Raw genomic sequence first — 26,383 nt, forward strand, 5'->3', positions numbered from 1 at the left:
TAAATTACACCTCAACAGAGCTGATTTTAAAACAAACAGCAAACACAGAGGAAAAGCCAGGCTCTATATAAGAGTACCCCCAACAAAGAACAATCTCTTTTAAGTATCACTTTCACATCTGGTCTTTAGAGAAGTGTTTAGTAAGCTTATTTAAATAAAAATAAAAATAAAGTTAATACACATAATTTCCTTAGAAGAATATCAGAATGTTAACTTGGTTTTCAATTATATTTGATCAAAAAGTATCAGAAATTCAGGACTAGGAGGTTATGAAGTAGTGTCCCACCAATTTTGCAGAAAGAGAAAAAGAAGTACCAGAAGATGGACTATAATCCTAAATATTCAGTTTTAATGCCCTTGCTACAAGAGTCTGCATCTCTTAAAAGTACATGGCTACTTTTTGATCTAAGTGAATTGTTATTTTTTGTTACTTTTTTTTTAATATCGTTGATGTACAACTACTTGAACATTATGATTACTAGACTCCCCCTATTATCAAGTGCCCCCCACATACCCCATTACAGTCACTGTCCATCAGCGTAGTAAGATGCTATAGAATCATTATTTGTCTTTTTCTGTATATACTGCCTTTCCCGTGCTACGCCCCCCCCCAACTACATTATGTGTGCTAATCGTAATTCCCCTTTTTCCCCCTTATGCCTCCCTTCCCACCCATCCTCCCCAGTCCCTTTCCCTTTGGTAACTGGTAGTCCATTCTTGGATTCTGTGAGTCTGCTGCTCTTTTGTTCCTTCAGTTTTTTCTTTGTTCTTATACTCCACAGATGAGTGAAATCATTTGATACTTGTCTTTCTCCGCCTAGCTTATTGCACCGAGCATAATGCCCTCTAGCTCCATCCATGTTGTTGCAAATGGTAGGATTTTTTCTCCTTATGGCTGCGTAATATTCCACTGTGTATATGTACCACCTCTTCTTTATCCATTCATCTACTGATGGACACTTAGGTTGCTTCCATTTCTTGGCTATTGTAAATAGTGCTGCGATAAACGTAGGGGTGCATATGTCTTTTTCAAACTGGGCTCCTGCATTCTTAGGGTAAATTCCTAGGAGTGGAATTCCTGGGTCAAATGGTATTTCTACTTTGAGTTTTTTGAGGAACCTCCATGCCGCTTTCCACAATGGTTGAACTAATTTACATTCCCACCAGCAGTGTAGGAGGTTCCCCTTTCTCCACAACCTTGCCAACATTTGTTGTTGTTTGTCTTTTGGATGTTGTGGTTTTAATTTGCATTTCTCTGATGATTAGTGATGTGGAGCATCTTTTCATGTGCCTGTTGGCCACTTCTTTGGAGAAGTGTCTGTTCAGCTCCTCTGCCCATTTTTTAATTGGCTTCTTTGCTTTTTGTTTGTTGAGGTGCGTGAGCTCTTTATATAATTTGGATGTCAACCCCTTATAGGATATGTCATTTATGAATATATTTTCCCATACTGTAGGACGTCTTTTTGTTCTACTGATGGTGTCCTTTGCTGTACAGAAACTTTTTAGTTTGATATTGTCTCACTTGTTCATTTTTGCTTTTGTTTCCCTTGCCTGGGGAGATATGTTCATGAAGAAGTCGCTCATGTTTATGTCCAAGAGATTTTTACCTATATTTTTTTCTAAGAGTTTTATGGTTTCATGACTTACATTCAGGTCTTTGATTCATTGAGTTTACTTTTGTGTATGGGGTTAGACAATAATCCAGTTTCATTCTCTTACATGTAGCTGTCCAGTATTGCCAACATCAGCTTTTGAAGAGGCTGTCATTTCTCCATTGTATATCCATTGCTCTTTTATCATATATTAATTGACCTTATACACTTGGGCTTATGTCTGGGCTCTCTATTCTGTTTCACTGGTCTATGACTCTGTTCTTGTGCCAGTACCTAAGTGAATTATTTTTAAAATTGTTGATGGGTAATAACTGAAAAGTACTTGAGGGCTTAGTGGTCCAAGCAGCCCTAAGATTGCTAATTTATAACTTCAAGTACATAAATGTAATGATTAAATGCAGGTTTTCTGCTGCTTGCATATTTTGTACCTAGTAATACTGAGAGAGGCATCAAAAAAAAGCTCCTATTTGAACTGCAGAGACTGGCAAGCCTTGACTTACCATAAATTAGTAATGCTAATTAATGGCTAAGACTGGGTTTAATCATTCTGACATCCAAGAAAATCTAGTCTTGTCATACTTTCCTATAGAATATACAAATAAAGAGAAGGGTACATAAAAGGTACTTTGGAATTCCAACCTTCTCTTAATTCTATTCCAATGGATAACTTCAAGATCTGAAAAATAATAGTCCCAACTGTTTTTATTCTGGAAAGTTTTAGAGCTTCTGTAACTCATTGGTGAGAAAAGGGATTCTTTATTCTTGATGGAGTATCTTCAACAGAAAGCTGTAGTATCTGCAACAGAAAGCCCTACAGGTTATTAAAATAATAATTTTTGAAACATAAGACATGCCCCAGGAAATAATAACTTTCCAGGAGAAGCTGACATAAAGCAGAACAAAAGGCTAATAAACTCCCCCTCCCTCCTACTTACAGCAGTCTCCTATCATCTCTCATCTTTTATAGGACCTCTAATGAAAACATCTTCAGATTTTGCAACATTTTATGGACAAAATCATTTTAATTAATACATTTCTAAAAGACCAGATAATTTACTATGCTATCAAGAACTGAATTCTTACAGACTGATTTTTTTCAAAGTACAGTATTTTCATTAAAACCTTTGGTCTCTATGCCCTAATATCTAAATCTTCCTAAAGGCAAAAATCACATCAATAAAAGTCTCATTTTTATCCCATTCTATAAACTTGTGATCATTAATGAATATATATAGTGGTTACTAGTCAAAGTATTTCCAGTGAACTTGTGCTATGTACAAAGTCAGACTATCTCTTTATAAACCCCATTCCCTTCATATAGCCAAAAAGTAATTAAATCAACTTACTTACTCATACAATTAAATCAATTTCTTAATCTGGGTAGACTATGCACCATTTTTCAATGAGAAATATTAAAATGAGCCCAAATCTCCTTCGGGGGTTAATAAGAAACACAAGCCCAACATGGTATCACTTCTGCTAGGCAAAGTCACCAAACTGGAGGGTTTTAACCTCTACCAAAAATGCAGTCAGTCAGGAGTTTTCAGATCAGCATCGATTGTTGTCACTTATGCCCTCTACATCCCTAAAGGAAGATTCACCTAATGAGACCCTTATCCTGGCCTCTTCTCACAGAGAGCATTGGAATGTGTGTTTTAGGATACTAACTAGATGTATTCATGCCACACTGCTTGATGTATTAATAAATATAACCTCTTTTCTACATGTATCCACTGTTGAAGACAAAGTATTTAAGATGTCTCCTAATAAAGGGGTTTTAGAGAAGTACATGGACTACTCTTAGATCATGGTCCTCAGGAAGACTATGAATAAACAGTCATGTTGATTTCATTCGACACAGGGAATGCAACCATTTATATTCAAATTATAATTATTGCCTACTGCATACTTTTTCTAATGACAAGGTATAACTACTATTAAACATTGTTTAGTTTAAGCACTGTATATGAGAACTCTTAGTCCAACTGGTGAACAGAAAATATCTGGGTACATATGCTACAGCACATTAGACTACCTTTCAGCTACCAGACCAAGCACAGATTCATCTTTCAAAATAACTGAAATTCCTGGCTGTGCAATACATTAATTGCCTTATAACCATAAGGAAAAAAATGCCATCTCTACATGTAAATTCCAATCCCAATCAGCAACTATCTTCCTTGTATTTTTTTATATCATGACGTAACAAGTTCCTTCCGCGGCCATGATTATACTGTCCATTAAACTGAATAATGGACTATTTGGCAAGTCAGAAACTGGCTCAATCACTGTAGCATAACAAAGGAAGAAAGTAAACTGGAACAGACTTCTATAGTGCCCTGATTCCTTAAATCATTTAGTGGAAGTAAAAGCCACAAGGCAGGAAAAGGCAAAATGTGTGGCCAGTAAACATTACATAAATGTGGAGTGGATGCCAAAGCTTGCTCTTAAGAATAGAAAAATCTAACAGTTCAACCTAAACTGTTTTGCCTACTGACAGATTTTTAAATGGCTACTTATAGAGAACAAAATTAAGAATTCGGGTTAACTCCCTACAAGGTTCTTTTGTGTGTATGTGTGTGTTGGGGGTGGGAGGGAGTGTTATTATTAACCTTACATCTATCAAACCTTTCTTTCTGCAGTCTTCTCTCAGATGGTGTGATCCAGTCACCTAAGCCAAAAACATGATCAACCCAATTATATATAAAGATACCTGAAAAACAGTAACAGCTGTTTCACGGTCTCTTCATTGCCAGTCTTATTCTCCCTCAAGCTGAGAATGGTCTACCTAAAGTGAAATCTGATCATGTCATTGCTTGGTTTCAAATCCTTCAATGTCATGCCATTGCCCACACATATACACCCAAGCTCTGAAGTATAGGATGCAAGTCCCACCATAATCAAACTTCTCTCCCCATTCTACCATCTCATACACCTTGAACTAATTTGTGGTTCCTTAAAAAATAAAAAAATAAGTATGACATGTTATACTTCCATATATACTCATATAGCTCCCCTTAACTCAAATGCACTTCCCTTGCTCATCTTGCTACCCATACAGCAGCCACTTACATTCTTCCTTCACTCAATTCAAGACTCAGCTGATCACTTCCTGGAAGTTACTCCTGGACTCCTAATCGGGGTTAGGTGTCCAACTTTGATTCTTTCACAGTTCCTTGGTGTGACAGACAAAATAATGGCCCCCAAGTATTTCAATACTGTGATCCTCAAAAGTCTGTGAATATGTTACCTTACATGGCAAAAGGGACTTTATGGATGTGGTTAAGAACTTTGAGATGAGGATTTAAAATCATCATCCGATTATCAAAGTGAGCCCAATCTAATCACATGAATCCTTAAAATCAGAAAACCTTTCCCACCTGCAGAAAGAGGGCAATGTGAGAACTGGACCCACTGTTACTGGCTTTGAAGATGCAGGAAGGGATTATAAATCAAGAAATATGGTAGCCTTTAGAAACTAGAAAAGGCCAGGAAATGAATTCTCCTGTAAAGTGTCCAGAAAGGAACACAGCACTATTTTAGCCAAATGAGATCCATGTCAGATTTCTGACCTACAGAAGTACAAGATAATAAATTTATGTTCCTTAAGGCCACTACATTTATGGTTATTTGTTACAGTAGCAATAAAAAAATAATACACTTGGGGACAGTTTTACAATGCTATACTGTGTCTGCTTGAGGGTGGGAATTCTATCTTACTTAAAATTTTATTCCCAGTACCTAGCACAGTTCCTGTCAAAACTTGATAGTAATTTGAGAACTGATACATGTTCATAATTTAATTCCAAAGATCCTATTACAATAATTAAAACATTTTTCATCAATTCAGAATCTTAATTGGCAATACGAATTGCTCTCATTCCTCATCAGTCATTCCAAGCAAAGAGGTCTATTAATACTAGTTTACTCTTTCTGACTTGTCTCCTTTTCCTAACAGGACTAGTCCTCATGTACTATATGACCCAGTCTTCCCAAGGTCTTGCACTTACATAGCTTTTTTTATCCATGTTCCTATTTCATATAAGATACCATATATTTTTTAAATTATATATAGTCATTAGGAATATATTTTTAGTTCTATCAATTTTAAGATCCATTAAGAACTATTTTATTTACCCACAGTGCTTTTAACTTAGGTCTCCTGAGTATCTGATAAAATAAATTAGTACTGAAGTACATCTCTTGAATCAAGGATTTAGAAATATTCAGAAGACACAAAATGCCAGTTCATAACCCTTGAAAATTGACATTCTTCTTCCCTCTTAGAGGTACATTCAATACTATAGTTCACAAGGATATCAGCTAACATTTTTGAGGGCATAATATGTGCCCATCTCTTTGGCAATTAAGTGTTTTACAAGCATTCCTAATTTTCACAATGACCTTATGAAGTTGATTCTATTGCCCCCACTGGGGTGGGGGTGGGGGACTCAGAGGAAATAAGTACCTTGCCAAAGAGTAATTACACAGCTCAAAAGTAGTGGAGCTGGGAATTCAAATCCAGTCAATTAAAGAATAAAAATAAGTGAATTTCTTAGATCAACGCTGACCTAGTTTATTTTACTAATCAAAAATGAATGTGGAAAACATGTGACAACAACTTTTAAGAGTAACAGATACCCATGAAAGCACAGCAGTGGCTATCATAAAATACCAAAAAGTATCATCACGTGACAACATGAAAACTGGTACTGTGGCTATAAGATAAATTCATTTTCTTTGAACCTTAGAATCCATGTTTTAAGATAAAGAAAGGTCTGTAAATCATTTATCAGCACTGTGTATTTTATTATCTTCTGACACTTCCACTCTTTGGGAGACAAAAACTAGAAGAATTCTAATTTCAGGCTCACTTTGTGGTTTAAGATTGATGCCTCTCATTACCAATGGTTAGCATTTACACAAGCTTAAAAATGTAGCACAAAATATTAGCAGTATTGATCTTCACTAATTAGCTCTGCAATCTTAAATCACTTCACTAACCCTCTGGTCCTTGGTTCTCTCATACAAAATGAAAAAGTTGGATTAAATGAAGTCTAAATCTTTTCCTAATTCTAACATCCTAGGAAGGTATTAACTTTTGCCCTCTGTCTGGCACTCTACTGAGCTAACAGAAACATAAAAGCAATTAGGTATAATTAAGAAGCTTCAGAGAAACTAAGTTTGAATCTCAGCCCTATACTTACTAACTATATGACCTTGGGCAAGTTTAGTTGCCTTGTTTATAAAATAAGGACAATGTCCATCACCTACAGTTCCGTTGAGAATTAATTATTAAATACATTTTTAAAATGCATCTAAAACAATGCCTAGTGTGGGGTAAGTACTCAACTAAATATTCGTTTCTCTTTAAGTGTGACTTCCAAGTATTAGAATTCGGTTTTTCATGGAGCCATTTCTTGAATCAAGATTCAAAAGTTTTGTAGGATTTAAAGACAACGTAGGATCAAGAGTGTCCTAATCTACTCGGGTTGCTGTAACAAGATTCCATAACCTGGGTGGTTTAAACAGAAGAAATTTATTTTCTAGCCTCATTCTGGAGGCTATAAGTCCTAGATGAAGGTCCAAAATGGTTGGTTTCTGGTGAGACCTCTTTTCCTGGCTTGTAGACAGCCATCTTCTCACTGAGTTCCAGTGTTTCTTCCACTTCTTATTAAGGGCACCAGGCCTGCTGGATTAGGGCCTCCCCCTTATGATCTCATTTAGTCTTTATCACCTCCCTCCAGGTCCTATCTCCAAATATAGTCACACAACATATGAACGCGGGGAGAACACAAACATTCAGTCCATAACAAAGAGTGTTATTTTACTTTTGTACTGAGTTTTTTATTTTAAAGCAAATTCTATAGATCTCATTCAAACCTCGTGCCAAGTTTCTAAGATGAACAGAAGTGCTACCATCCTGCATGGAGACTTGAGGAACAGACATGGACAGGTTAAGCAACATAACATTGTCCTCTCTCACATTACTTCTTAAATCTGCCTTAAAATTCTGTTTTGAATAGGAAATTTAACTAAATTTACAGAAAGGGGAGTTTTTTTTTTTTGATGACTGAAATTCTCAAAGACAAGAATAGATTAAACAGAACCATGAAAACCAGGGTTTAATTAGCCTTATAGATTTGTGATTTCTGCTTTTAGGGAAAGCCAAGAAACTGGCATTTTCAGCAAAGTCACTGGCTTATTTCTTGACCAACAATTGTCAATGAGTCAATCTACCCACAGGCAAATTAGAGTTAAATAACTATTTCCAGTAACTGAAAGTTGCCTATTCATGTTTTCAGAAAAGAGGAATAGATTGTTTTAATAACTACATTTAACTTTCTCTGAGTGGTAGAGGTTTTACATGCCATCTCTTTAGGACCAAATATTAGTACACACCTATATTGTGGACATGATTTAACACAAAAGGTTGCTTCAAAGAATATTCTCATGGGGTGGGGGTAGGAGGACAGAATTCTTTAGTGGGGAAAAACACTGGCTTATATTTGGTAGGTATTACTCCTCAGACCACTTTGGCTAAGAGTTAAGTCCTTTCTTCTTTTTAAAGATTAAAAAAAATGTAAAATTAGGTAATATTATTCCAGTTTTTGTATCTGTTTAAAAACCTTTTTATTCTTTAGGAACGACGTGCAGGCTGGCACCTCCTAGAAAAAGTGAGAAACTTCCTATTCAAAAATAATCATTTTTACAGGACTTTCTGTGCTTTGGGGGGTAGGAAGGGAAGGGGAGATGGATCACACTATATTTGTTCTTACCTAACCAAATTAAGTATTCTTTTTTTCCTGAAATAATAATGTTTTGTACTCTGTGCAAGAATGTTGCACCTCTCTGTGTTTCTGCACCTGCAAGAGGTGGAGGTGGTGGTAGTGACTTCCTGTTGCTAATCTCTATAGGTTACTGTACCTTCTCTTATTTGGCTCTCAGTTCCTTTAACTGTGTTACAGTTTTCCTGCAACAAATTCCTTGTGTTGTGAATTCCTGATGGCTGCTGTTTTCCTAGTAGACTGATAAACTCATTTACTTGGCAATTTTATCATGTACTGCTTTTCAAAAAGTTAATTAGCTTCTGCATATACTTATGTGCTTTAAAATGGTACCTCAAGTAAAAAATCTTAAGCTTGAATCCATGGACTCTGAGATCAAAACTCTGACTTCACAGGGCACCCACGAAAATGAGGATGCAGAGTGGGAAGGGAAGAAAAAGCAGACAGGGAAGGTCAGTTAACAAAACGGATCCAAAAGCCACTCAGGTAATATGCTAGCCATGCTAAAGTAATGTCGATCAGGAAGTCTCTCAGATCAAGCTGTAAACTTTGAATACAGCAAAGTACTATTAAAAACAGGTAAGTGTACTGACAACAAATACAACAAGCAATGATAATGCTTTTATTATATCCTCCAAAAACCAGGAACTTCCATTCATTCATCTAGTGAATTATGTAGTTTTTTTCAGAGAGAGTGCCCAAAGTGGTTAATGATCCAAAAGAAATTTTTTATGTATGAGTAATTATTAGTGTCTATAATCTAGATCGATCTACTAAAAATGCAATTCTTAAATGCTAACAATCCAAATATAGATTGGTACACAACATAGTAAAACATTACTTCAGAAAAAAAACAGAATACTATATAGCTATGCACAACTCTTTAAGGAATTGCTTTCAATTGGGCTAGTATCCCAAAGCAAGTACTTTGACACAATCTTTGATGACTTCCATCTGGCAAGAGAATGTCCCAAGAGATCATAGTTAGATGATCATTTATGTTTCAGCAAATCAAACTACTCTAGCTTATAGGCACAGACTCATAATGATGTAATATAACAATAACAATGACATCAGCTAGCACTTAAATAGTAGTTACTATGTTTATGTGCCAGACACTTTTCAAGTGCTGTATATATTTAACTTATACAGTAATTCTCACAGCTTATTGGCATAGGAATTATTGTTCTCTATTCTACCTCCAATATTACAGTCTAGGCTAAAAAACATGAAGTAAATTACTCAAATTCACATTGCTGGTAAGTAACAGCTAGAATCCAATCCTAGGTAGTCTGAGTCCAGAGTCCATGTTCTTAATTATTATACTATATTCTCTCATTAACATGGTCAACTTCATGTTAGGGTGGTGATGCCAGGAATTTAACCTAAGTCTTGGGGTACATTTAACTAGAAACAGAGTTATGAGATATTTGAGGTTATAACTCTTCAGCTCTCCTCCTTTAATCTCTCAGAAATCTTTACCATTACTGGACAATGGGCATAACATAATGGGACTCCAGAATAATTTGTAAGTCAACGAATTTGCAAGGATTACAGAAAGAGCTAGTGCTTTTGGTCAGAAAACATGGTTGAAGTCTTAACTTTGCCATTAATTGGCAGTATGCTATTAAACAGAGTATAGGCTCTGTAGTCAGAGACCTGGGTTGAAAACTTAAGAAAATTATGTAGGGTGGCAAAGGCAGTACAAAGGCCAACAAAGTAAAATGGAGCTGAAATTATGCTCATTTTCAGCTCATCAAGCCATATACCATGGAATGGGGGCCATATGTGTGGAAGAAGAGGCACCTAACACAGGACCACAAGCTATAACCTGGTGTGGTGTGACAGCCCAGAAGAAGTTTCAGTTATTTAACTGTTTCATCACAAGCGGTACCTTTTTTCTATTTCAAACAAAGGTGTCTCATAAGCTAATGATGACTGCCTACTCCACTACTTACTACTAGTTATGTAATCTTGGGCCAGTTATTAACCACACTAAACCTCACTTTCCTCATTTGCAAAAAGTGTTTGAAAACAGTACTTGCCTCACAGTGTGGCTTTTTTGAGGATTACACAAAATGATACAAGTGCCAGGAACTTAATAAGTGCTCAGTAAATTGTAAGCAATAAATTGTAACAGCCATGTGTAGGATCATCACCTCTCTGAGCCTCTGATCCCTCATCTGTTAAAATGAATACCAACTACTTCACAAGACATTTCCATGAGGACTCATTCAAAATTTTTTATAACATACATTTGTGTTTCGGATATTTCTTGCTTTAGGGAGGAAAATAGTGTCATGGATCATTTTAAATGTGAGAGGACAATTAATTACCTCATTAGAGAGATCTGTAAACAATACAGATCTAAGGAGTCTAAGGCCAATTGGCATCTAGTCCAAAAAAAAAAATTCTACAACCTATCAGGTTTGCGCAAACTTAGAAAGAAAAACCCCCTTAGAGATAGTAAACTTTCTTGCTTTAAAGTAGAGCCTCTGAATAGGGAAGACTGTGTTTATATCCACATGACATATATAAACCTTCAGATTTACAGAGTGGCATAACTGCAGCCTCAGAAGCTGCCTGTTGATTCATTTCAACCTCAAAGTAAATATTTGACCCTGCTTCCCTTCAAAGGGGGGTTCCTTCCACTCATATTACAATGTTTGGGGTATTTAAAGCTTCTATTACCATAAATTCCAAGCTTATAGTCTCACAGCAGCGATAATTCAGCTGTAAGGAACACACACTACAGGTCTACAAACTAGAGGATTTAACAGGCCTCCAATTCTGCAAGTGAATGATGCTTACTGTGGCCCATGCAGCAGGCAAAACCCAAAATAAAAAGACCTAAGATTGCTATCAGAACTTATACTGCCTGCCCATCTACCAAATGTGCTCACAAGTTTTTTGTTTTATTATTATTCATAATTATTATGAAAGAAAAGAATGTTTTCTCAACTTCATTAATGCCTGCATCTTTTTAGCACTCAACCATAAAGCACATTCTCTGTTTACTGTGGATTATTCTCCCCATCAAGTCATATTTTTATGGGATGGAAAGCAAGAAGCTCTAAATTCAAATCTGAATCAGTCACTGGTGTTATGTCCTCAGTAAATCATTTAACCTCTGTGGGTCTCCTCCATGATAATGTATGAAAAGACTTTTTGTATTATAAAATGATATACATATGGAAATGATTATTTCTGCCAACACTATTTATGCAAGTAGATATAAAAACTCCTGCTTAAGTTATTTCCATATACTATAAAGGAAGAAGTTGTGAACATGCTTTTCAAGAACAGAAATACTCTACAAATGCAAGATTTATGAATTACATAACCTTTTAATTCTTTATAATCTTATAGCACTTTCTAGAGGCACTACATATAAATGGCTCAATCAAAATTTGGAAACTTCTGGAAGCATAAGTATTGACAGTTGGGATAATCAGCTTCCTTAGTAACATTATCTATTTCACAAAACTGCTGCTTTCTTTTGGATTATTTAAGCATTTTAGGCAGCACATGCTACTCCTAGAAGGTCAGTAAAAGTAGCACCTCAAGTCTGCCTATCCTCATATCTCTCAGGGGTATTCAGGGCAAGTGGTACTATTTCTGTGTAATGAATGAGGAAAGTCTGGGCAATCACCTAAACATATAGAACAAAAAATGAATCCAGAACTAAATCAAGTTCACTGTTCCTTTTCCTAGAATGCACTGTCTTCCTTGGGGCAGTATAAACCTCCAAACTGAAAACAAAAACAAAAACTGCCCTGTCTTTTCTCTTAGGCTTCTTTACTACCTGTCTGAGAAACTTGAACAACAGAACAAAAGAAGCAAAAAGTCTGTCCCATAGGCATTGCAAGGGATTAACTTCACAAAATCTTTGTTTTCTATTTTGGCAGCTCTACAAACTATATACAAACCAACCTCCATTAAGATCAAGGCCAGACTCACATGATTCAAGCTGCTCCATTTGAGAAGGAAACATTGGACATGTGGCAAAATAATCCATCAGACAGGGCACCCTATATCATGGACAAGCAAATGAACACAGTTGTCAAGTATAAAACTGAACAGCTATCACTAATGTGCACTTGCCACATTTACAGAGGAATTATTAATTCTTGTGCATTATTACTAAAGCACATCTCTCTATAATCTACAGCACATTTCATATATAAAGCATGCCACTAAGAAATAAAACTACCACCTCAACTGGCTTTAAAAGATGACTAGAAAGAAGCCAGAAATACAGGAATTATATTTCCAATGTTAAACACTTGTGTTCTATGTAGTGTAGTGTACAAACATGTCATTGGTACAATGTATGGCAACATATGATATGATATACCACAAGTTAAAAATGGCTGCTTATCTAGGCATGAGGTCTAAAGATGAAATAAATGTTGATTAGGTTTTAAAACACAAACTATATTTAAGCTGCTGAAATGCATCACCTATGAGTAGGGTTGCTAAGGTGTAGGATTTGCCTATTTTTCTTTACAGAAGCTGCCAAAAGTGGTCATATCACCACAGAGAACACATTTGAATCCATAAAACAAAACATTGTATGAAGTTTCAGAAGGCAGAAAAGTAAGGTTTGGTTTGTTTGGGTTTTTTTGGACCAGATATATGTTTATAAATTGAGACACAGAGGTTTTGACACAGAGGTGTTACTGAAGAATCTTGCATCTGACAGAACTGTGTTCCTGTAGCCAAAATTTGACATGAAATATATTTAACACCACTTAAAGTCAAATTGAAAATTTGAAACTCACCAAGCTGGTTTATTTACTTGAATTTTCTTAGGCAGCCTCTCTTTCATGAAAAGTCTGGCTTTCTGAGCAGCTTTTGGCTGACTGATGGTTCATAGATGGTAACAGCTCCGAATCTCATCTGAGACCATTCTGCCATTAATGACTATTTAGTTTCTTGGACCAATTTCAATTTCAGAGAGAGAGAGAGAGAGAGAGAGAGAGAGAGAGAGAGAGAGAGAGAGAGAGAGAGAGAGAGAGAGGGAGAGAGACTGTGTGTGTGTCACTATTTGGGCTCCTGGACCAATTTCAACATGTGTGTATGTGTGTGTGTATATGGGTTTCCCACACTACCAAAAAGCAATTCTTGGGATACTGGCAGGGTGTCCAAGAATTCAATTCAATTCTGACACCATCTACCTGAAGACAGCATCAGAAACTCAGCCAGGTGGAAGAGATGCATAGGGCACAGTATGTGTGAAGGGGCAAAGAGCTTCCAGGCCCTCTCCAGGTGCACCATTCTCCCCTCATTTCCATGTGTTTAACAACCTGGAAGCTCTGAGCAATAATTTCTGAAGTAGAAAACCTAAAAAGACAAACTAAGGACCCTTGATTTCATATCAAAGGCCACTGAAGGGGTTTTTTAATATAAGGACAGATATTTAATGCAGCATAATTATATGGAAAAATTTTAAATTGCTCCTGAGAACTAACTTTAAATAGAAAAATAGATTTTCTAAGATATAAAAGGGCAATTCATAGTAAGAGAAACATGAATAGCTAATAAATATTTTTAAAATGCTCAACCTTGCTCATAATCAGGAAAATTATTTAAAAGTCTGTAAGATTCCATTTCATAACTATTAAATGGATAAAAAATAAAAAGCCTGACACCACTAAGTGTTGAAAAGGATATGGAGCACTGTAAATTCTTTTACACTACTTGTGAAAAAGTAAACTGGTATGATTAATTTTGGCAGCTTCTATAGAGAAAAATATGCAGATCCTAGACTTTAGCAACCCCTCTCACAGGCAGATAACATAGAGAAAGGCTGGTACATGTACCCAAGGAGACCTGAACAAGAATGATCACAGCAAAATTTTTGTTACAGAAAAAACTGGAAATAGCTGCATGACTATCAATAGGGGAATATATAGCAAGTGTCCAAAAACTATTTGCTGAATGAATGACACTGAGGGATGAATAACAATGTTCTCAAAGGAGGTCAGAGCCTCAGGAATCTGTGGGACAATACCAAAAAGTATAACATCCATGGTATGAGAGAGGAGAAAGAATATGGCGCAGAAGACAACAACAAAATTTGAAAGAAAAAAGGCCGAAAACTTACCAAAATTGGTGAAAGGCAAACTGTGCTACATCCATACAATGGAATACTATTCAGCAAGAAAAAGGACCAAAGTATTGACACATGAATGAATCTCAAAGACATCATGCTGACTGAAAGAACCCAACCTCCAAATGCTATAAATATTTGATTCCAGTTACATGAAATGCTGCAAAAGACAAAAGTATAAGAACAGAGAATCAATGGTTGCCAGGGGTTAGGGATGAGAGCAGTATTTGAGTAAAATGAACAACACAAGAAAAGTTTAAGAGTAATGGAATTGTTTTGTAATCCTGACTCTTGAAGTAGTTACACAAACCTACATATGTGTTAAAATTCATATAAATGTACCAAAAAAGTCGACTTTATTACATATAAACTTACAGAAAATTCTGAAGAAAAATCATTATCTCCTCAAAAGTGATGTGTATCTGAAATACATGGCACATCACGTAACACACACTGGTTACATAAAATAAAATATAAAAAGCCACCAGGTCATGCAATTAGATGGCCATTCACATAAATACTATGATGTTACTCTCAAAGATGGTTAATAAAAAGCCTAGATTAGGGTACTCACTGAACAATAAAAATCAAATATGTAATCAATGTCTTGCAACAAAATTTTCTTCATAAGAAAGTGCTTAGTTTTTTTGTACTTGTTTTGTGAAGTTAATCTGGAATTTAAAGACAGTAACTTTGCACAACTAAAAGGAATCATTCTTCTGTCACATTGGTTTCACGCCTGCAAAATCTTGCAGGGAATGGGAGACATCACCAGTCTGTTAAATTAAAATTCTTTACCTTTTCCTTCTCATTCAACCTCTCAAATTCAGTGTTCCCTGAATAAAAAGTTATGTAAGCACTGAGAGACCCCCACTGAGAGATAAGGACCTTAACAGTAATAACTTCCACAAACTCACTTTCCACAGCATACCAGGATTGCCAAAAGAGAGGGTAACAAAGCTATACCAGTGCCCTTTGGCTCAGATGACCATGTGTCCCTCTGCCTGGGACAGTCTTGCTTTAACACCTGTTGTCCTGACATAACTATTAACAGCACCTTCTCTGTCTAAAGGTACTGAGGTTTAGAGAGTGAATTATATGGCCACCCCTATATAGCTACCCTACCCTTAATCTATCTCTTCAGGAATCTAACTCACAATCCCCACCTATCACCCAGACATAGAAAGTGGTCTTTACAAAGGAAAGCTCTTGTACCAGATTTAAAAAAAAAAAGGCAGGAAAAATGAGTTTGAGCAACCTAAAGAGTTATATTTACTTATTTTGTCAATTATAGCTAATCAAAATCTCTTGCTGTTTGCAAATTCTAAGAAATTCTAATATACCTCCAGATGGAAATTTATCTCTGTTTCTTTGATGTAATAGTATTGCCAAAGAAAGAAAAAGTTTCAAATTACAATTCTTAAGGCTGTAACAATGTGGACCAGGATGTCTTTCTTTTTTATACTCTTATCTAAAACAATGAACTTCCTTCACAGGGAATGTACTGCCCAGACTCCTTATTATCTCCTTCTTGCCATCCACCTTTGGACAGTTGACTGGACAGGAAAAAGTTAACACTTGCTGTCATTCTTTGGTAAGATCTGATGGCGGGAAGAGAATAAAATGATAGACCCACATTGTGCATTGTGACAGCCACTAGTCACATGCTGTACTGAACATGGAAATGTGTGTCATCCTAACTGAGACATGTGGTAAGATTTTGAAGACTTAGTATTTAAAAAAAGTTAAATAATATTAATAATTTTTATATTGAATATATGTTGAAATATTTTTCATACTGACACCCCATACTGACAATATTAAAATATATTATTCATATTAATTTCATCCATTTCTTTTTACCTTTTTAATGTGGCTACTAAAAAGTAATACATTACATATATGGATGTTATATTTCTACTGAACAGTCCTTCACAATAGGTTTTGTGTTTTGATGTATTTCCATAACAATTTTCATAACAATAAAACAGGCATAATACTGAGTTGAAAAGTCTTTTCAATTGCACAGTCCTTGTTACTCCATAGTATCAAGCACTATATATTCCTTTACAGATTTTAAAATGAAGAATAAAAACCAAAGCAAAATTCAGAATACTCTAAAAATGCAGTACTCCTCACTATTTTAGTTCAAGTATTCTTAGTTCTCTAAGAATTTACTGAGTATCTACTATTTGTGTAGGCATCATGCAATCCCCTGAAGTATTACAAAGCAACCAAGCACAGATCTTTAAGACCACAGCCCCAGCTTGGGAAACCCATGTCCACAGAGTAGTGTAATGCAGGATGAGAAGCAAAACCTAGGCACTGAACACAGACGAAATGCAGCAAATAAGAGACAACTTGACTTCAAACAAAAATAAGCTCAAACTATTACTCCATTAACACTTCTGTCTTGCACCTACTCCAGACCTTTCCTTTATATTTTCAGTTTTTACTTTTAGCTGCTTTGGGTCACAGCTCCAGAGTTAGGCTGTAAAGGCCTGAATGGTTTCACCATTACATTCAGAATTTCCTTTATATTTCCAAATTCCAAATAGGCTAACTGCACACTTAGTCATCTACCATTAAGTGTTTACTGAACTTCTAGGTAAGAGAATGAATCAGATCTCTCCTGATCACCTACATGATGACTTGCAGGCCTTGATATCTCAGAGTTGGTATTAGAAGAAGAGCCAGATAAATTCTTTTGTCTGCACCCTGGTTTACTTTACATGGTAGCAATTACAATAAATTCTACATTAAGTTTATTTCAGATGGTTGCTGACATCACAATTATTAAAACCACATGAAGTCTCCAAACACACAGCAGCTAGTATAATCTCTGTTTGGAGGCAATTTCATGTATTTCTAACACTGAAGTCTTATTACATACCCTACAGTGAATAGGAGAACTGAAAATAATAGACTTCAGGCCTACTGCCTAGGATAGACACAGCTTCAATAAATATAATTTAAGTGATGTATCTCCCTAGAGCCAGATGTATCCAATTTAAAGGGGAAGTAATATTATATAGATACAGGTGACATTTATGCCTCTTTGACACTGAACTAAAAATCCAAGAATATTGTACAAAAGCTTTTTTTTTTTTACAACCACAAAGAATCTTTTGGATTTTCCAGCTACATGATGTGACTGGGAGTTTCTGTTCAAGTATTTTTTCTTTTTAAATCAGGGCATAGTTCAAATATTTTATGGAGGCTTTTTCCTTTTGATTTTGAAAACTACAGCAATGCTTGTATGGCTGGTATTAGACAGTCTGCATTAAATTTTGTAGCTAACACTAAGGTCCATACCCTACAATGCAGACAAAAGGTGCTCAATAAATATTTCTTGAGTGAATAAATGAGAAGAGGGGAAATATGCACACTAGTCTCAGACTGCACAGAAAAACTTGATGCAAGAAAACAAAATACAGGCCGACCCAGGTGGGATGCCCTTCTATTAGAAACATTAAAAATAGCTACTCAGTATAGGATGGTGAAAAAGTTCTGGAGATGGATAGTGATGATGGCTCACAATGTCAATGTACTTAATATCAATGAACTGTACCCTTAAAAATGGTTAAAATGGTAAGTTTTCTATTATGTATAACTTACCACAATAAAAAAAATTTTAAACAGCTACTCAGCCAAGTGTGACCATAGACTTTCACAGGATAACAATGACTATGGTGATAAAGCTGACCATGTAAAATGTTATGGTACATGATACAGTAAAAAAAAAAACTTAAAAATAAGTAAAATGTTTCTCCCTGAAAACGTTGTACCAAGAGGATACTCTGTTTTGCAAAATATCTGTGTTTGTCAAGTCCTTGTGACAAAAGCAACATACAATTGTAGCTGTTTGTATATAAAATACTAAATAGTATGTACTCCATTGGAAGAAAAATATAAGTTTAGGTGAACACAGAATTTGAGTCTTTAGAAATTAAACCTGCTTACTTAAAAAAAATTGAATTAAACTGTTTTGATCTAAGTTGTTCATAAACCTTTCAATTTTATAGTATTTTTTAACTCATGTAGACTAACCTATACACAATTTTATAATATTAATATGAAATATTTACTGCAGATCTTGTAACACAAATTCAAAAGAGGGGCAGATGACTTTAAGGAGAGAAAACTCTACCCTACACTAAACATCCAAGGAGCAAAAGAATATATAAAATTTCAACTGGTAATATGGGTACTGTCTGCTGACCCAGAGGTCTGTGTGAACATTCTTGCAATACTCCCCAACAGAACTCAGGAACAGGTCTGACAGAAAGACGTCTGTACTGTAGCTCAAAGAAATCTCCCATGAACCTGATGTTTTTAAGAAAGGAGAGTTGGCCTATGACTTTGAATAACCACCAGCCTTACTGTTTTATGTTCTGTCCCCAAATTGTCACCAGTCAGCTAAAAATTCTAGCATTTCCTCTTTCTCACCAAACTCTTCTGGATTTAAGGGGCTCACTGGCAAAATGAAGTCAGTCCATTGATCAAGTCTGTATACAGTCTTTCACTAAGCAGGAACATCATATTACTGCAAACAATCATCAAAAAATCTTTTGAAAAATCCGCTTTAATATATGATAGGAAAAATGAAGCCAAAAGATACAGCTATTACATAATATTTGGGAAACTTTTATACACTATAGAGGAAGTACTCCCTATATTAAGTATTAAGAAGGCAGAAAAAACAAGATTAAGAAGGGATTGGGTTAAAATCATTTTCAAATAAAACAAAACAAATAAACAAATATACATATAAAATTGTCAAGGGGGAGATGTGAAAATGTTACAGCATAACCTACAAAAAACAAATGGCTAGATTACTGGAAGAGTTGCAGAGTTTAATTATACATAGAACAGTATGTTGCTCATCTTCTCACAATCAGCTGCCATCAGGCACCAAGAAAACTTCATGTAGAAGTAAAGCTACTACATAGAATAGGGTTATTTTCACAGTTGGTCTCAAATTCTATCATGCATATTCCAAATTTTTTCTTATTTCTTCATAGCTACTCTTCCAATAAGAATTTCTACCCTTCTAGGTAATAATGCAAAATTAATTTTTTATGAAGTTTCTTTCATTTCCCTCTAAGTTCACAGTATACTAATTTACATCATAAAGCTCACACTGCAAGCTTCTTGAAATAACAACACTTCTATTGCACCTTAAGAACAAGCAGGAAAAAAATGCTTCCAGTGATCAGAAAAGCACCTGACACAGCAGATACTAAGTATAAATATTTGCTAAATGAATAAAGGAATGAATGGTACTTAAGTTTACCATCTCTCCATCATAAAGACGCTTACATTAAAGGGGCTCTAGAAACCTTTCTCTATTAGACAGCTAAACACCCAGCAAAGCTATACATACAACCTCAAGTTGTGCACTCTTACACTCTCACACTCTCGGCAACCCCCACCCCCAAAACCCATTTGACCAAAACCAAATTTAGGATACTTGTTTCTTCCACCTTTCCCTAACTTCCTCCTTAGTAGTGTTTACAGATTTGTACCCCTAAACATCAGCTCAGGAGTTGCCCAAAGAGCAGGCAGCCATTCTAACTACATCTTCAGGAGAAAGACCTTTCCTAATTCTGGTTTTCTGGAGCATTCTGTGTCCTCCAACAGATCAAATCAATTCCTGCATTTAGCCGTAGTCCAGGTCCTGCCCATAGGCAACAGATTCTCTTAACATTAATGGCACTTCATTATTAGGCATACCTGTATGTATGGAAGTTGTTGGACAAGACATATGTCTAACTTATCTTCCACTCTGTCTACATGAACCCTTCTAGGTACAGTTCTCACACAGTCACTCCACTTGTCAATGACTGGCAAATACTCAATGAACATATGAAAAAAACAGCTGTTAATTCATAATGAAAACACTGACCAGTGGTGACCAGTAGTAGGCTGTGAGTGTAAAAATCATATTCATTTCTGAGCATTATTTATTTATTTAACCAAGGGCCTAAAAGCCTAAAAAAATGGCTGAAATGTATACAAAAATGCTGAGAACCTCTGATGAAAAATGGTAATGCAATAGCATATAAATAAAATAGAATTGCAAGTCTGAAGAAACACCTATAATGATAAAGATGGACAGAGTACACAGAAAAAATCAGAAGTAGAAACAAGAAGACTAATCAAAGAGAAGTTTTATACAAATAATCCACAAGACACAGTTAACTTGGAAGCATGGCACAGAAAATGTCAATAGTGGTGACTACTGGCCAAAGAGAATATGAACACACCTCTTACAGTACAGAGAGATATCTTTTATTCTACCTGGTATAAAATACCTTCCACTTTGAAAAGAAAGTGAATGTCTATAAATCATAGGGGCATTATTTTTGACATAACTTGCCTATGCCTACAAAACCTATATTTAGTCATGGTCAGTTAGCTGCTCCCCCAACAGCTCAATTCTGAAATTCATTAACTGTTGTTATTGAGGGGGAAAATGATTTTTAATTGTGTTTATAATTAAATGCATGAATAAGTGCATTAATATTTTATTAACAACTACTGAAATATGCTCAAACAGCCTACCTTATGCCAAGTACAGCTAGAATCTTTTTACATACCTAAGAAGTCTTTGCCTATTAGATCTAGAAACTCTTCTCAGAACCATACTCTCATTGCCCTCTGCCACAACTGAATTAAAGGACTTGTCCTGACAGTTCATTAAAAGATACAAACCATGCTTAACAGCAACACACTGGCTGCCCTGACAAAGGAGCAAATGACTCATGGTACCTGCTGGTTTGAACTCATCCTTGTACTACACTAGCTTTTATGACCTCGCTCGAGCTGAAATTAGAAATCAAGAACACACAAAACATCTAAAACATACATAAGGATAGGAGCCAGAAGTCAGAAAGAAATGCAGAACTAAAGAAATCACTATTCTGAATCTTGGTTGTTCAAGAAATTCCAAGAAAACTGATAAATCATAAGCTTTGTTTTAGGAGAACCATTCCTAGTAGGATATTCTGCAATTTCACTGTTATGATCATCATGAACTTTGGAGTTTCCTAGTTTGAGGTAATGGGAGAGAAAGCTGCACACGAGCAGGGGAAATACCATGATGAGAGCACTCTTTTCCAGTGGCCACAGAACAGGAAGCAAGAGAGCTACTATGAATCAATATACAGCAAGGTGACGAAACACTGACAGACAGGATCACAGCAGAGTAATAAAAGCCTTAATTTTCTTCACTGGTTAACCTCATATACTAAGTCAACTTAAAAAGGAAAGAGGTTGAACAAGCATACCCCACTCCCACAAACCCTCCTGGAGAGTCAGGCAACAGGAGCACAAGAAGTTGGTTTTCTTTAAAATGGAAATTTTTTCTGTTTCATAAACAGAGAAGCCTGAAAGACTGCTACAAGGAGGCTTAAAATGCTGAATTTGCCTATAACTCAAATTAACATGTTTTAGCTAGAATCGAAGAAATTAAGCTAATATATAGTCTGACTTTATCTCCTTTCCAGTTCCCAACACTGAGTTTTTAAAATCCCATTCTACATAATATGATTTAATACGATTCAAATTATGCTAAGCATAATCCCAAATATTATTTTTAAAAGTGTATAAAAGTGAATATGCTACCTCAAATATGAATATGAACTTCACTGCAATGTAGACTGATCAGTCCAGCCTTTTCTTTTTTTGGCAACTAGTCAACTAGCCAATAGTAGTCAAAAAAATTTTAAGGTAAGTTACATCTAGACCCTCCAATTTATAGTTTCTACTTTGGTAATTTAGTTACAATTTCCTGTGCATCTACTATGTGCAGCACATTGCTGCGGCACATTTAAGCCTAAGTAAGTATTTTTATACTAAGTGCACATAGTCCATGCCTTCTAATATATACCCAAACATACTTCTGGCTCTAGCTGAATATAATAATGAGAGGAGTAGTCTAATAATAGTATAAACAATAGATCTGGGGCTTTGAAGAATGGACAGCATTTCAACAAATAGGAAGGGTCAGGAGAACATCTTACATCAAAAGAAGTTGTGAACAAAGACAGAACCACAAGGCATGTCACAGGAAACTAGTACAGCAAATGCCTACATTGCACAAGGGAGAAGAGAAAAAAGAACCTGGAAGGCCAGACTGGGCTCAAACCATGAAGGACTTTCAATACCAAAGCTAATGGATTTTAAGCTATATTCTCCAGGCAACAGGCAGCAAAGGATTTTAAGTAAGTTTTAAAACTGTGTGCCAAATACAGCATTTCCACAGATAAGAAATTGTAAGTTTCACATAATATTTCCTTATGTTCTGTTATTTATAATCCTTAACTGTTGAAATTGAAGGCTAGGGAGTCAACATCACAGCTATCAGTATTCAACATTTCCTTTTTTAAGACAATTAAGAATCCACATTTCTTTGCTTAGCATTAAAATTTTCTGGGAAGGCTTTATCTTTTTGACCCATTTTATCTAAAACAAAACAGCACAAACCAGAGGAAAATGTCTTTCCTAATGTTTGCTCAATTTAAAAGCTAAATCCAGCACACAGGGTACACATTACTTTATTACTATACATGATAGGCTCTATTCCTCACTCTATGAGCCTATTTTCAATTTGTTGGACATTTAACAAAAGAGGCATGAGTGAGAAGAATTTCTCAGGACCCCCAGGATTCCTATTCATATAACTGTGCTCCAATTCTCCATCTTCCTCAAATAAACTTTTTTGTTTATAATAATAATAAATTATTATAAGCTTGATTCCATTACAAGAGCTAGAAAGTTTTTCCAGTGGGTTTTATTTATAAAGACTTAACTCTGACTCTAGTCCCAGGCTAGGCTTTCTCATTCTTTTAAATTATTGCAGGATTTCTCTAGCTGCACGAACTCCCAGAAGCCTGCAAGTCTTAATGACTACTAAAGCTGCAACTGTACCTAAAGATAACCCCCATCTGTACCATCACTCATCTCAACTCTAACGCCAACTTAAAAGCAGAATGGGAAGTTGTTAGGGATGGAATCAACAGCTTGCTGCACCTGGTGCTTACAACCGGAGTAGCCCACTCCTAAAATTCAGGTCAAAATTAAGGAGCAGAGTGCTCGCTTTAGCAGCACATACACTAAAATTGGAACGATACAGAGAAGATAGGCATGGCCCCTGTGCAAGGATGACACGCAAATTTGTGAAGCATTCCATATTTTTTGAAAAAAGAAAAAAAAAATTAAGCAGAAAAGGAATGGATTGTGCCCCTTCATCATTTCTTATCAGGAAGAGGGCAACGAGGACATGAAGACTCAAATACAAATCTCCAGCACAAACAGCTTCACTGAGGAACACATTCTCAAATCCAACAGCTAAAAGAATATCAACTTAGTTGTCTTTTAATTCCATTAAAATAGAAATTCTACAAAATGGGGACATTGACTGTCTTGTTCACTGATTCAAGTCAAATTCTTGGCCCATTGATAGTACCTGGCCAATGTGGGCACTGAATAAATATTTTGACAATAAACAGTCTCCTTAAAATAAAAATAAAAAAAGATGCAGAAAAGGGAGAATCACTGCCAACTTTCCTTCAAAGGAATTCATGTAGTGTTGCTTTCCTTATCCCTTCCCTTTAAGTTTTAAATTATAATCTCTTATAACTAGGTTATGTGCTGTTTGAAGTCTGTGTGCAAGGCCTAGCAATGTGGGCCTTTTACATGGAAGGTATAGAATAAGACTTTTTTTAAAAAATAATATTTCTTGAATTGAGGTTTCTGATCATCCGTTTTACCAATTTCATTCTTCTACTGCTCTAACAGAAAGTTCCTGCTAGTGATCACATTAGTGATCACCCTTGTCTTCTTATCTCCAAGACACAGTTACTCTTTAATATCTCTATGAATGCAAACAATAACTGAAGAGTTTGGACTGTACTACTACTATGGTAACAGCTGAAGAATTCCTGAAGTTTGGGGAAAGCAGGTTAAGAGTTATTTTCAAGAAAACTGTATGTGGCCACTTAAAGTTTAAGCCACAAGTCATATGCCCTACATGCTTCCCTAACAAGACTAAGAAGCTTTCAGTTACACAGTATGGAATTATAAATGAGTTCTTGTAGAAACTTTTTATACACATTGAAAGCAACCAGCCTATTGCTTTTTATAAACATTGAAAGCAAACAGACCAAATGCTAACAGAACTGTCTCAAACACTTAACAGCTGTATTTGACATCAAGCAACGATGTCCCAGATCACCATTTAGATTGTTAAATGCTGGACCTAAAAATCATGAAAGGGCACTGTCAAGCTAAGGTAAAGGATCAGCAATAAATCTCTTCACTGTGACTAATGTTGAGATTTGTTTTTATTAATGTATTATTGACATAGCCTCTTATGAAGGTTTCACATGGAAAACAACGTGGTTACTACATTGACCCATATTATCGAGTCCCCACCCATACCCCATTGCAGTCACTGTCCATCAGTGTAGTAAGATGCGACAGATTCACTACTTGTCTTCTCTGTGCTACACTGTCTTCCCCGTGACCCCACACTCACATGTGTACCAATCATAATACCCCACAATCCCCTTCTCCCTACCTCCCCACCCATCCTCCCCTACCCCTACCCTTTGGTAACCACTAGACATCTTGGAGTCTGAGTCTGCTGCTGTTTTGTTCCTTCAGTTTTGCTTCGTTGTTCTACTCCACAAATGAGGAAAATCAGATAAATGTTAAGTTTTTAAAAGTATGTGATAACTTTTTAACATTTAAATCATTAGAATCCAAAGCTAAAATACTAAGATAATAAAGGTGGGAGGAGATGTGGCTCAGTTTTTATTTACAAACTATTACTAAGGCATCTTAGCAACATTTCTCCTAAACTAGGACGCAAACATTGGTCATAATCTTTCTTTCCCCACAAGCATAAAGGGCCAACCCTTGGTCTCTGAGAGATAATATAGAACCATCAGAGGGAAAACAAAAGATGTCTGGGTTAGAAGGAAATACTTGCCTAAGGGAATGCAGTAAGTTTTTCCACTATTATTTCCTTTTAGAACTAACAGCCTTTATGAGTACAGGAGTACTATGAAGGGGAGAAAATGAATTACCTATATTAGTCAGAATCTAATTACTTACTTATCTAACAATTCAAACATGGGGTTGGAGGTAAATATGAGCATGCAGAGTGATCTACCAAAGCCCAGCCAAATTTCAGTCACCATCTAGAGAGCTACTGAAAGGAATAAAGGCCAACATTAAGCAAAGCACTCCTCCAAAGGCTAAAAAATTCATGTTTCCAACCTCCATGTGTACACATACCTCTCAATACATGCAAAGGAATTTAAACATGAAAAAAGTTTATATTAATTTACTGTTATTTTTGAAAGTTTTAAAATCAAAGCACTAAATTGTATTGGATCAAAAAATAAGAATACTTGTTTATGACATTTTTTATTAACATAAACTCATTATAAATACTAAAATCAAATAGAAATACACAACATGGAAAGTGACAGCCCCCCGCAATTCCACGCCCATCCCACCCCCACAAGACAACCACTATTAACAGTTTCAACTCCAGGCTTCTATAACATTCTATAGTTACAAAATCTCAAGGCTCAGGATCAACAAAGGTACTGTGTATAATAGAGCATCTTTTCAATTTTTACACCACTAGAGATACTAAATACTTTTTACAATGTCCCTGCTGAGTGTTCAGCCAGCCTCTGAATGAATTCTTTGACAAAGACCTATCTCCCTCCCAAAACAGTCCACTCCACCTAAGAGCTTTTATTCTAATACTGAGTGGCTATTACCTTCCTATGAGATCATTCTGGTTTCTCCTAAATATATCTGTTTTTGAATGAGCACTCATAAAA

General features: G+C 35.8%; 1 protein-coding gene, 1 long non-coding RNA gene and 1 other non-coding gene across 6 annotated transcripts in view; 1 reads left to right on the forward strand and 2 right to left on the reverse strand.

Moving 5' to 3' along the window:
- Positions 1 to 26,383, reverse strand: part of MCU (mitochondrial calcium uniporter) — a 245,977-nt gene that overhangs the window by 176,762 nt on the left and 42,832 nt on the right. The window lies entirely within an intron of this gene.
- On the reverse strand, positions 2,291 to 25,068 carry LOC140850395 (uncharacterized). Its single transcript, XR_012133181.1, has 2 exons — positions 12,362 to 25,068; positions 2,291 to 2,409 (listed from the first exon to the last, which is right to left on the reverse strand). It is a non-coding gene; the product is annotated as an uncharacterized lncRNA (long non-coding RNA).
- Positions 23,612 to 23,718, forward strand: LOC118968484 (U6 spliceosomal RNA). The gene has a single exon (XR_005056183.1). It is a non-coding gene; the product is annotated as a U6 spliceosomal RNA (small nuclear RNA).

This window comes from Manis javanica, chromosome 7 (assembly GCF_040802235.1).
Source record: "Manis javanica isolate MJ-LG chromosome 7, MJ_LKY, whole genome shotgun sequence".
Lineage (NCBI taxonomy): Eukaryota > Metazoa > Chordata > Mammalia > Pholidota > Manidae > Manis > Manis javanica.